General features: G+C 42.3%; 1 pseudogene; it reads left to right on the top strand.

The window, feature by feature from the left end:
- Window positions 1–2,465: 2,465 nt before the first annotated feature.
- On the top strand, window positions 2,466–3,833 carry LOC137235072 (GPI transamidase component PIG-T-like; annotated as a pseudogene).
- The last annotated feature ends 5,403 nt before the right edge of the window (window positions 3,834–9,236 follow it).

The raw sequence follows: 9,236 nt of genomic DNA, 5'->3' as shown, positions 1-9,236 counted from the left end.
TGCAGAATTATTGCTGGAATGATTAGAACAATAATAAGTCTGACTCAATTACTAGTCCTACATTTTTAAATTCATATTTTACTTTATTTTATTACTTTCAACTTCAATTACGACAGCAGTCGGATTCCAAGACACCTTTGAATATTCTTGATCTGAAAAAAAAAGAGTAAATCTAATCTGAATTTCTAATTAGCTTTTAGTTGTAGATTTAAATTAATTCAAATTATTGGAGTTTTTTCTAAAGCTTAAAATTATTTTCTGTTCGCTTGGAAAAGATTTCAATTGGAAAACGAAAACCAATCAAGCGAGTTTATTTATTATTAAAATACTTACTTTTCTTTATATGAACTGTATTAATTTAAGTTACAATTTCATGTGCATATATAATAAGGGATGTCGTGATATGATTGCTGTCGGAATTAGATTTGAAACCAATCAATACTCCTGCTAAGGGTTACAATAATAAGTCTGACTCAATTAATAGTCGTACATTTTTAAGTTCTTCAATTACGACAGCAATCGGATCCACGACACCTTTGAATATTCTTGATCTGAATTTCTACTAAGCTTTAAGTTGTAGATTATTCAAATAATTGGAGTTTTGTCTAAAGCTTAATATTATTTTTTTGCTCGCTTAGAAGAGATTGGAAAACAAAAACCAATTAAGCGAGTTTATTTATTATTAAAGTTCTTCTGTTTTATATGAACTGGATTAATATAAGTTCCAATTTCATGTACATATATAATAATGTTGAAAATAATAAATACTGAAAATTCAATTTTTTTGGTTCATATTTTATTCATATGGCTGCTCCAGGTAAAGTAAATCTGCAGGTAAAATTCACGTTGTATGGCGGTTATATAAATGGTAAAACCGCAGTAAAATTGATTGTCAAATGGCTCGAAAATGTAGAGTGAAATGACGGAAAAATTACCGCCATTTGACGAGCATTGTGACGTGTGTGAGCAGCACAGTGCTATGCTCACATCCTATAAGTGGGAGCGGAATGCACGATCACATTAATAGGAACGAAACGGAAAATTTGGTCACAAAAGTTCATCACGCCCATGCAAACGTGACTATGAATATAACCGCTGCAGAAAGTCACAATGACCGTAAAATGACTAGTAAAATGACGTGGAGCGTTTTTGCAGGGTATAGACTTAGGGCGAACTATATTTTTTGGTGTTTGCCTGAGGCAGGCAACACGCGCTAATGTACGGTATATCACGGTAAACCCGTGTGTTGTCACGGCTCCTTGTAATTGCCCTACAAAAATTTCGTCACAAAACTTACCCCCGCCCATGCAAATGTGACTATGAATATAACCTATGAATGACTGTAAAATGACTAGTCAAATGACGCCGTGCTGATAAAATGTGCGACAGATGTAAAGAGGCCTTTATTCGCTGTCTGGGAACACTCTTTGTGTTGATTTGGGCCATGTTGTGTGAGAATCACAAATTGTGGTGTGTTTGTTGATTTCAACACATCCTGGCGGAAATAGGCTACACTATCGAGAGTGGTAATTTGTAGAGCTGTCATTCCAATCGTTGAAATGAGACAGCTGTGCGGTGCTGCCCATTGCAGTATAATGATACATAATGGTCATGTCATGTATTTATTTAGGGAAAGCTCGTGTAAGAGTTCTGACGCGACATAAATTTTATAGTCTTTACTACAAATTTTAATTTCTCCCTTGTTTGTATTATCGAAAGCATATATGACATTATCCACACATATATGACGAAACTTATCGGAACTTCAATACACAAAAAACAATTTCTATCATGAAAGCGAGACCACTATTGAGTGTGCCATGGTTTTTTTGTTTATGTTTTACATTTTAATTTGCACCACCCTTTTTAACAATGAGAACAATGCAAATAAACCGCGAAAATTATTTCGGTCTCGAGTGGTTCGCCTTTTGTTTTCACAAGAAAGTTGATTTTGATTGTGTTTTTATGCACCACATTGTCAAAATAAAACAAAATTTTCATTTGTCGGAAGAAAGTAAGGTTGTTCGGGAACTAACACTCGAGTTTGTTGGATCCCGCGTAAGAAAAGACAAAAGCAAATGTCACGAGTGGCAACCTTGTTTCGTTCATTCACAATGTCATTCATTCATGGGAGTGAGTATACACACATTTTAGAATGAATTTCCAAGAAACGTGGATTTTTTCTAAGTTACTGGCTAGCTAGATTAATATAATTTTTTTCTTTTCGTTTCAGATTGTTACCATGGGAATCGCCGGGTTGGAGAAGGTGTTCGGCACAAATTTACAAATCAAGCGTACAGTATTATTAGCACAACCTCACATCTATACATCAGCTGGTAATAGCTTCTTAAAGAGTGTTAAGAGGAACAGCTTCCGTTTTCTGATACGGATTTGGTTTATTGGCATTAACTCGCTGTGTCAATTTCTAAGGACGCTTTTAAATACTACGAATATTCGGAATTATTTATCTGATCATCCTTTTGATCTGGTCTATTGAAGCTGTGCCAGAGTCGAACGATTTTCATGAAGAACTTTATATTCGGCCCCTGCCAAATGGACATGTTAATACGTATTTTCAGGTTGCAAGCCTTTGGCATTATGGCGATAAACATAATTTACATTACACCCAAATCATACCATGCCCCATTGCAGAAACCTTGCCCTTATGCGATGTTAGAGAGTTACATATCGACTTGACACAAGGACTTTGCAGATATGAAACTTTATGATATCCAGTATTGGACTTAGCACCGGGCGCAGAGGTAAGAGCATGGTTTGCGGGAAAAAATCTGACATCAACCATAATAGATGATCAATGGATAAAACTTGCAAGCACCTTCTCCGGAATACTATGCGCCTCCTTAAATTATATTGACAAAACAAATAGTGTGGAGCCTAAATTTAGTTTTCGACCACAATTTGTAACTGGTAGTAAAGAAAAAATACCACAATTTATACGTTATGCCAGCTTGCCTCGAGAAATCGTTTGCACAGAAAATTTGACACCATGGAAAAAACTGTTGCCATGCAATAGCAAACTAGGATTTGCGCCTTTACTTAATTCAGGCTATGTTCACAATACAAATTACCACTCGTTGGGTATAAAGAATGCGTACAATGCGTAAAGGTTATAATAGCAATTGCATTTTTGAGTTTACTGCAACGGCAAATCTAGACGTCTGTTTGGACAAGGTTGGAATGGATCTTGCAGTTTGGCAAAAGTAGTAAGATTTATGTTCATCTCGATGATCAACCTTATGATTTAACACTAGCACCAGCATATAATATTACCTCTTTGCGTGGTGGTAGTAAAACAATTTACGGCGTATACGATATACAAAATTTAGGTGCTACTGATATACAATTTAATATCGCTTGGATAAGCCGAAAGCAAATCAAGTGAACAGTATGATTAGCACAACCTTCTCCACTTTATGCGCATCGTTACATACTTGGGCATGGACAGGAAGGAGGTCAAATAGTAACACAAATTACAAAGACCCATTAGTCAACATTGCCTATCATCCTGCAAGAAAATATACCGTGGTTTGTACCTTCCTATATGCATAGGTTGAAGTTGAGTGTGCAAACTAAAAATGGTGCGGAATACATTTTAAAAACAAATGTAATACATTACATACCAGGTGTTCAACGTGTACGTCCATATCATTTAGAATTGGTTTTTGGAATACCTGCTCTAAGTGCAGTGCAAATATCTTTTGATTTTGATTATATATTCCGGGTGGCTGTAATATCCACCCGATGGAATCAAGCCGGTGTTAATATATTGCCACAAGCATGTCAAGCCGTTCGCTAAAGTGCATTTCCGGTAGGGTAATGCCGTATTCTCCACTGAGCTTGTACGACGGTTGCAGCAGTCACTAATCGCCAGGGAATTGGTGGATGCTGAAGATACGAAGCTTTTGCCTAAAGCGCAGCAAAGGTTGCGTAAAGTAATGATGGGCTTATATGCTAACACCGCTGCTACATATAAGTATAATTTACGTGATTTTGATAAATATGAAGTTTGTTGAGAGCTATGTCCACCAGTGCCGAATGCCGCTGAAGCAAAGCCATCAGCAATTAAAAATTATAAAGGCTACTCAATTCATTGCAATACAACGTAATATTACTTAAATTCTATGTAGTTATGTATTGGGTAGAGGTGGACATTACACCCACCACAACCCTACAGCACGTTATCGGTGAAATTATATACAACTGGTGAACGTATGCACGCCAATCCCCAGCTGATGTGGCAGCGCAATCGAATATGCTTTACTTTTTAAAGGACTGAGTTTAGATAAGTCCAACTGCAAAAACCTCTTTGAAGAAAGCGCTTTGCCTTCGAGGCAAGTTGTTGTGAAAAGTTTCAAACGTTGTTTACAACTTGTAAAACAATTACAAAATAAACCAAGCAAACGTGTTGCAGTACTCATATCTGGTACGGGTAGCGATTTACAAGCACTTGTCGTGATACATCGCAGGATGTGCATGCCGATGTGGTATTAGTTATATCGAATAAGCCCGATGCTATGGGTATTGAACGCGCGCAAAAAGCTGGAATACCTGCATTCGGGGTATCGCATAAGTTATATTATTTCACGGCGTATGGCTTACGCGGTACAGATTTGGTTCTACCACTCCTCCGCGTATCTGATCCAAAAATTGCTACATGAAAGGGAAAAGTTTTGCAAGGAAAACCAATGGGTCGTACAGATGTCCAGGTTTTATCTCCTATCACAAGCCGAGTGATAGGTACAAAGAAACTCCGTGTTGGGAGTGACAACGTCAGTTTAAAAAGGTTAATTGTGCGTGGCATCTCTGGGCTAGGCACTCGGCAAGGTAGGTTTTGCGAAAATCCATTAGCTCAAACCATAATGAATACAACATTTCTCCTTCTTCTTACTAGTTAGGCTGACGCTTTGGCATACGGGTTCCGTCTACGTAAAGAGCGACAGTGATACCTTTGAGCACTTAATCACGTTTATATCGGCAAAACGCTCATAACCGTTGACAATGTTGGTGGGATGTTGAACGCGGATTAATACGTCAATGGAAAAGACGCTGTTGTAGATTGTGCGGCTTTTGTCAGGGGGGGACAGAACCGATTTCTCCCTACAGCAACCATATAGCCTGACAGGGAGACTCAGGGTGAGTATTAAATGAAAAATGTCTGGCTCCCAAACCACGAAACTTTATGCATGTAATCCAGAGCAATGATTTTCCTTGATTTTGGCCCACAAAAATTTTCTAAAGCTGAAAGAGGCAATTTATAGGTACGGTGCGAGAACGTTGGCTAACGGCTAACTCAATTTGATATGACTTTCATCCCGGTTAATATGCATGCGTCACCGGGTTGAAACTTGGCATTAAATTCTTTAGCTCGACATAGCCACACATCGTCTCGCAGCGTTGCCCTTGTTATATGATTAGATACGATTGCTCACTAAAGAGAAGGTGAGTGTCTGCCCTTTTGATATGTATAGTGATCATATCGCTCACCACATCTTACCAGGTGACATGTTCGGTATATTATTTAATTTGTATTTAATTGTCTTTTCAATGCTGATAGCTCACCATTTAGGGGTAGTTACAGTGGATGAGAGGGGAGAGTGTGTTGGTCATGGTGGTGCTGAGTCCTTTTAGATTTGGGATTGTCTGCACCCGTGATGACTATTGTATAGATCCCTATGTGCATTAGGGGTTTTTGGGAGTTGCTATTGTTGTTGGCCAATGACTCGATGAACATTGGCCCTTGCGTAAACAATGTGGTTGAAGCAGATTTCGCTCACTATTTGGAATCATTTTGGAAGCCCTTTGGTGATTAAATTTTAATCTTTCATAAAAAGTCGCAAAGTGCTTTTTAAATTTCAATGTTTTTTAATCATTTTGGGTAATGATATTTGGTGTTCTGTGGCAGATAATGGATCTGCGTTAGGATTGTGTTGGCCTCGTTCGGGGTGAACGAGATCTGGGTTGAGCGAGTTGTTGGCCTCGTTCGGGGTGAAGGTGAGCTGGGTTAGGGGGGTTGGTTATAACGGTTGGGAGTTACAAGTCTCCCTCACCCTCACTGGAGGGTGGTAGCAGGACCAATTTCGTGATTGGTCTGGTCGTTTGTCCCCTTGCCGTATCCAGTTCGACGACTCGAACTCGGTTATCGGGGCCATAGTGAAGATTGGATATCCGACCTATTCCCCATTCGTTGGGGGGTAGATTATCCTCCTTAATGACGACTAGGTCCCCCGGTTTGAGATTTGATTGTGGATGCTTCCACTTAACGCGCTTCTGCAATTCGGTGAGATAATCCGTTTTCCACCGTTTGCAGAAGGTTTGATGCAGCGCCTTAAGTTTTTCCCATCGATTGACGAGTGAAGCGCGATTCTCGCTGACGTCAATCTCGGGTGGCGCTAGTAGGTGGCCCCCGACTAGGAAGTGCCCGGGGGTAAGTGGCTCCAGGTTGGACGGGTCATTTGAAGATGGGCTTAGGGGTCGGGAGTTGAGACAGGATTCAATCCTACATAGGAGGGTGCTAAACTCCTCGAAAGTAAATTTATGATCCGATACGATCTTTTTGAAATGAGTTTTGAAACTCTTGACTCCCGCTTCCCACAGCCCGCCCATATGAGGAGCAGCTGCTGGTATGAAATGCCATGTCAGGGTTTGGTGGGCGTATTTAGAGAGGGTTTGGTCGCGCGCATCAACGAGGAATGCCTTGAGCTCTGAGCGGAGAGCCCTCGACGCACCGACAAAGTTCGTCCCGTTGTCGGAATAGAGGTTTTTCGGGCATCCTCGTCTGGTGACAAACCGGCTAAATGCTGCGAGAAACGCGGCGGTGCTGAGTTCGCTAGTCGCCTCCAAGTGGATCGCCTTAGTCGCAAAGAAGACGAATAGGCAGACGTATCCTTTAGACATGCGGCATCCTCGTCCGCTGTAAGACTTGATGTCAAACGGTCCGGCAAAATCCACCCGGTGTTGGTAAATGCCCGAGAAAAGGTAGTACGTTCCGCCGGGAGAATTCCCATAAGTTGCGTCGGGGAACGTTTGCGGAATAGCGTACAGGCCTTGCAGTTGTGGATGATGGATCGGATCATGTTTTTGACCCGAGGTATCCAATATTGCGTGCGTAGGAGCCGCAGCATCAGTTGGTTTCCGCCATGTACGGAAATGGTGTGGACAAACTGGAGTAGGAGACGGGTGAGTCGGCAGGCATAAGAGAGGATTATCGGGTGACGCTCGTCGACGGGAACGTCCCTGGATGCGTTGAGACGACCCCCCACCCGAAGACATTATCTTCGTCGATAAAGGGGTCTAGAGAGAGGATCTCGCTTTTGGTCGCGATGGGTTTCCTAGTTCTCAGGGAGCTTATTTCTTCGGCATAGTGGTTTGTTTGGGATATCCTGATGAGGCGGCTAGTCGTAGCCTTGATTTCGTGAGGCGAAATCTGGTGCGACTCTGCTTTAAAGGACGTTTTAGTTTTTGGATGGGTTCTATTGGCGAATCTTATAATGTAGGAGATTACCCGCAACGCTCTTGATAGATCGGAAAACCGATCAAGAATATCTTCGCTATTGTTGAGGTTCGTTCCTGCATGCACTTGTACTCGTTTTTCTTCGATGTTTGTGTGGTACTCCTGTTCGCCTTGAGATGGCCATTCCGCTTTGCCTTCTTTCAGCCAAGAAGGTCCCTGCCACCACAAAGAGTTGTCGACTAGGTCCGTGGCTGGAAGTCCTCTGCTGGCTAAGTCCGCTGGATTTGATGCGGACTCGCCATGATGCCATGCTTTCGTTCCTACCTTCTCCACGATTTTTGTCACCCTGTGAGCTACAAATGTTGACCAGGAACACGGTGGTTTTCGAATCCATGCTAGGACGATGGTCGAATCTGTCCATAGGTGAATGTTAAATGTGCCTAAGTGCAGGTTCTCCATCACATTTTCTAAAGTCTCCGCCAGCAAGACAGCACCGCATAACTCCAATCATGGTAGTGAAATTGTTTTTACTGGTGCCACCCTCGTTTTTGCCATGAGTAGACTCACGTATGTCCTATCGTTGATCTTAGCTCGCACGTAAACCTTAGCCCCGTAGGCTTTTTCGAACGCGTCACAGAAGCCGTGAATTTCTATATCGTTGGTTGGGGTGAAGTGCACCCACCGAGGTATACGAATCCGGTTAATGGTGGGGTACTCCTGCATAAAGGCTTGCCACCGATCTAAAGTGATTGCGGATACCGGTTCATCCCAATCCGTCCCCTCCAACCAAATGTTCTGCATTAGTATCTTGGCTACGATGATAACTGGAGCAAGCCAGCCTAACGGGTCGAAGAGTTTGGCGATGGCAGATAGGATCGCCTCTTTGTTAAGATGTCCTGGTTTTCGATTGGTTTCGCTGTGAAATAAAAATAGTCGGAATGCGCGTTCCAACGGATGCCTAGGGTTTTTACCATGCTCGCGTCCTCGAACTCCAGAAAGTCTTCCGTAAGCCTATGAGGTTTGGGTATGCCCTGTAGTATCCTACTGCAATTAGAGGTGCACTTTCGCAGAGGGAATCCTGCTGACTTTAATGCAGCTGTGATTTCATCGCGAGCCGCGATTGCTGCGTCGATGCTATGCCCCCCTGCAACGACGTCATCGACGTACATACTGTTTCGCAAGATGTGCGCTGCGGTTGGCAGAGATGCCTCCACGTCATCAGCAAGTTGATGTAGGGTTCTGATCGCTAGATGGGGGGCACAGTTTACCCCAAAGGTTACCGTGTTGAGCTCAAACACGCTGACAGGGTCCTCTGCTTTGAGTCGAAAAACTATTATTTGGTATTGGGTTTGATTTTCCTTTACCCAAATTTACCTGTACATCTTCTCAATGTCGCTGTTGAAGACGTACTTGTAGAATCTCCATCGGAGGAGCAGTATTGTTAAGTCGGATTGAAGTACTGGGCCGGTGTATAGAACATCGTTCAGGCTTGTGCCATTGGATGTCGGGCACCACGCGTTGAACACGACCCTCACTTTAGTCGTTGTACTTTTCTCTTTGATAACCGCATGATGCGGCAAGAAGTAGCAATCAGATGATTGTGGTGGTACTACGGTGCGCACCTTAGACATGTGCCCTAACGTGACGTATTCTGTCAGTACCCTATTGTATTCCGTCTGTAGGGCCGGTGTCTTGGCTAGGCGTGTTTCGTTCCGATAGAACTGAGAGCAGACGCTCTTGAGAGATGGGCGCAAACAGACGGTTT

Source organism: Eurosta solidaginis, chromosome X (assembly GCF_040869045.1).
Source record: "Eurosta solidaginis isolate ZX-2024a chromosome X, ASM4086904v1, whole genome shotgun sequence".
In the NCBI taxonomy this organism is placed as follows: Eukaryota; Metazoa; Arthropoda; class Insecta; order Diptera; family Tephritidae; genus Eurosta; species Eurosta solidaginis.
This window is presented reverse-complemented; position numbering and strand designations above follow the sequence as displayed.